Source organism: Camelina sativa, chromosome 9 (assembly GCF_000633955.1).
Source record: "Camelina sativa cultivar DH55 chromosome 9, Cs, whole genome shotgun sequence".
NCBI classification, from domain to species: Eukaryota; Viridiplantae; Streptophyta; class Magnoliopsida; order Brassicales; family Brassicaceae; genus Camelina; species Camelina sativa.
The window spans coordinates 12,485,924-12,490,610 of record NC_025693.1 but is presented as its reverse complement, the minus strand read 5'-3'; the positions used below and the strand labels follow the sequence as shown (position 1 = coordinate 12,490,610).

The 4,687-nt window shown below is 33.7% G+C and overlaps 1 pseudogene; it reads left to right on the top strand.

Moving 5' to 3' along the window:
* On the top strand, nt 7-355 carry LOC104710878 (annotated as a pseudogene).

Sequence of the window (4,687 nt, the reverse complement as noted above, 5' to 3'; positions counted from 1 at the left end):
GTTTACTCTCAGTACGACATAGAGAAGGCTCAGATGAAGAGAGAGAGTGGTGGAGGAGGAGGAGGAGAGACAGAGAAAGAGAAGCTTCCGAGCCCGACGCAAGCGGCTGTGGCGTCGGCGTTAGCGTTTTCTATAGGAGGGATTGTGCCGTTATTGGCGGCTGCGTTTGTGAAAGAGTACAAAGTGAGGATTGGAGTGATTGTGGCGGCGGTCACGTTGGCGTTAGTGGTGTTTGGATGGTTAGGAGCGGAAAGCATCGGTGATAAAGTCATCGCTTAGGGTTTTGATTGGTGGATGGTTAGCTATGGCTATTACCTTCGGTTTTACAAAACTCGTTGGGTCACATGCTCTCTGATATGTATGTCTGTGTTTATTTATGTAACCAAACTCTTCTTAATATTTCATTCAACTCAATACAAACTCGGAGAAAAAATAAAAAATTCTAATAAGTAAAGTGAATTCTTTTAACAATCTAACTAGATAGTTATTTTTGCTGGAGAAATATTAGCGTAAATTTTACTGTAATTTGTTAGTTATAAAATTATGGTAGAAGTTTATTTGATGAACCTCTTCATTCAGCCTCTTATAAAATAAGGAAATAAAATCTGCATACATTATTATAAAATTAATAATTTAAACCGCTATATAATTTTATTCTAATTGTAAATTCTAAATGCTAACCATTTCATTTGTAAATCCAAACCGACATATAATTTCATTCTAATTATAAAATCTAAACTCTAACCATCTCATTTGTAAACCCAAACCGACATATAATTTCTTTATTATTGTAAAATCTAAACCCTAACCATCACATTTGTAAACCCAAACCGACATATAATTTCGTTCTAATTGTAAAATCTAAACCTAACCACCTCATTTGTAAATCCAAACCGACATGTAATTTTGTTTTAATTGTAAAATCTAAACCCTAACCACTTTATTTGTAAACCCAAACCGACATATAATTTTATTTTAATTATAAAATCTAAACTCTAATAACCTTATTTGTGTTTCCAAACCGACACATAATTTTGTTCTAATTTTAAAAATCTAAACCAAGCCAATATTTAACTTCCTTTAATTAAGAATATACAGAATTTGTTTCCTTAATTTGTTTTTCTTTTTAATTTAATTTTGATTTATTTTAGAGAAATGTCCCAGAATACCATCAAACCTAGTTTTAGTTCCTAATTTACCATCCATTACTTATTTTTCCACTAATACCATTATTTATTTAAATTAAAAGACCATTATATCCCTATGTTATAAACCAACGTGAGTGAAGCTTTTGGATTTCGTTCTCAAACCCTCTCTAAGTATTGTCATCGTGATTCATCATCTCCGTCGAGTTCTGACGGCTCCATCTATCTTTGACATCGTTCGTCTCCGTCTTCCTCCGACATCATTCATCTCTGTATTCCTCCAACTTCGTCAATTTGTTTGACATCTCTTTGGTTTCATCGACGCCGGCAACAACGATTTATTCATTCTCCAATTCACCATCAGATCTGAGAGTTTTGATATCGATGTTGATGAATCTATCGAATTCAAAGTCGAAATCGACAAAAATGACTGTTCCAAGGCCATCACTGTGTCTAGATCCGATGACACTCCCGTACAAGACAACAACGGTGGTGATTAATTTGGTGGTTGCAGTGTTTGCGTTATCATCGGAGATAAATTAATGATAAGGTATTCTCTATGCTCTGATTGCTTGATTTTACCATTTGATTGCTTTATTGAATAGTATTTTGTGCTTCATTCTAAAATTTTACAAAATTTGTTGTTTATAAAATTCTTGTGTAGTTTTTGAATCCTTTAGCTAATGACACACATTATTCTGAAAGTGTTTTTTTTGGGGTTTCAAGGTAATTAATAAAACTGCTAGTGTTGCAAAACTAGTTTAATTGTGATGTGATCTTCGTGTATTATAGTTTTAGAGTTGAGTTATGTTTATAAAGATTGTACATACTGGTAGAGAAGATGTGAGTCATGTAAACCACATTTAGTTATTTAGTTAAATGCATATAATCCTTTCCTTTTGTTCTTGTATCAATAGGGACAATATTGTAGTCACTCCAATATCTCTTCTCACCAGCTACCAAACCACTTACATGTTTGAAAGAGATTTGGTGTTTGTATCTATATGTGCTAAGAATGACATTTACTCGATGGGAGTATCAACAATACACAAATGCTTTTTGCAATAGTTGTTGCTGTGAGTAAAGGTTATGGAATATAGAGTTAAAAATTTCTTTGTGCTTAATATGCTTTTAGTTCTCATATATATATTCTTTTGTGTTTCTCTAGTAGATATTGAATGAAGAGGAGATGGTATGACTATAACAGTAAGATATATAGTCTTTACGAGTTAGGAAGGCATTCATAAATTGGTTTTTTACTTATATGTGTTTATGTTTGTAGGATTTTTATCGACTAAGTGGATGTGTCATTACACTCAAGTGTTTGATGATATACATGATCGCTAATATTTCAAGGACAAAGCAGAGTTGATGATGAAGATAAGAAAATGGACAATTGTGTGGAAGTTTGAATGCATGTCATTGTGGAAGACCTTCCTAAATTCAAGAATGTCTTCCTAAACATTAGAAAATCCTCCCTAAATTTAAAGAAATGTAATTTTAAATCTTTGTTTATCTTCTTGCCTCACTGTATAACATATTACTCATTAGTGAGGGATAGTGATTGAAATTTGTTCACATCCTCGTGTTTTACCTATATAGTAGAATTTTAACTTGAGGTATAATTGTATTGTTTAACGATGGAGAAAAATCCAAAAGGTCTTCCTAAATGCCAAGGATTCCTTCCTAAATTTCAAGGATTCCTTCCTAAATTTCAATTAGTCTTTCCTAAATGAAAATAACTAAATATTGGAAGAAAGTTATTGAAACTGTTATTCATTAACGTCATCTCAAACATTATACAATCCTAGATAGATGAAAACAAACAAAAAGTTAAGTATGCTTTGACTTCTTTGATGCAATCGTAGTTTGTAAACTAGTTTATCTTCAATTCAGATCATGGCTCATCTCCTATGTTGAAATGGAGCTTAGAGTTTGATATTTGTAAGGAAAGAATCTTCCATGTCCTGCATAAAAAAAAAAAAAAAAGCAGATCGTGTCAGGAAAATCATCCTAAAATATATAGATCATTTCCTGAATCTTCGACAATGTTTCTCAATTTTCAACTATCTTAATCAATCAACGTTTATGTGAGAAACCACATGGTATGAATGACTTCATGAGTTAGCAGAAAGCACAAAAAGTAGTCACAAGAAACCACCTTTCAATCAATGTAAGTTTCTAAATTAACAAAAAACACAGATGGTGTCAGGAAAATCATCATAAAATACAAAGATCATTTCCTGAATGTTCATCAGTGCTTCCCAATTTTCAAAAATCTTAATCCAATCAACGTTTATGTGAGAAACTACATGATATGAATAGCTTCATGAGTAAGCAGAAAGCAAAACCATTGGCCACAAAGAGCCAAATTTTCATTATGAAACATATCGTATTATGAAAGTCTTCCTAAAATTTCAACAGTGCTTCCCAAATTTTCAACAAACAAGAAATCTACAGTAGTCAGTTATGAACACGAAAACACTAAACCATGTCAGCAAACCAAGCTTAATGTATAAAGATAAAGTAAACTGAAACATAAGCAAATCCAAATTGTATAACTGTGACATGTATAAGCTAATCCAAGTTGTAAGTAGTTCTTCTTGAATGATCAAATCAAGCATGTAACTTCACTGGTTAATCCAACTAGAATGACACAAAACCATCTCAATAAGCAACATGAACATCCAGTTGCAAGACTCATCACAATGACACTTATAATTAACTTTTCTATGCAACATTAAAACGACCAAGTCAAGTACACTAAGCAAAGTTATAGTTAGAAAAGACAACACCAATGGAATAAAGTATAATGCAACTGAATAATAACTACCATCAACCAAACTCTAGCTAACAAAACTAGCATTGTATCTAACAAAACTAGCATCACCATTGTTACACAGATAAGAAAATCCACAACAATTTACATGTTTAGGAAGAACAAATCATTACATGACGAAGACAATCCACAACAGATAAATTTTAGTAGAAACCATAAGAATCTACTAAATTTTGCACCCAATAGGTTTAGGTTTTTGTGGATTTAGTAAAGTCAAAATCACACACACATACATAAATCTTATGGTGTTTTCAATTTCTACAATAGAAAGAGAATGAAATGAATCTTACCTATAAACTACAATGACCAATGCTAAAGCGTTGTGTGGAGAAGGTTGATCAACGAAGAAGAAGAACCTCAAATACAAATCGCAACGACGATGAGGCAAAGCAAGGCCGAAACGAGGCATAAGGATGGTGGTGGCTAGGGCGATGCGAATCGAATTGAGGAGACCTCTAAGACGAAGCAAGACAACAGCATACCGGCGAAGCGGTGAAAATCCGGCGAGATAGACCGATGATGCGACGGGAATCCGGCGAGATAGATTGGTGATGCGACGAGAATCCGGCGAGATAGACCGGTGATGCGACGAGTTTCCGGTGAGATATACCGGTGATGCGATGAGAATCCGGCGAGGTGGCAAGAATCCATCAACCACCGTATCTATTTTTTTGAGTGAAGGGAGGCAACGAGAAGCGATTTG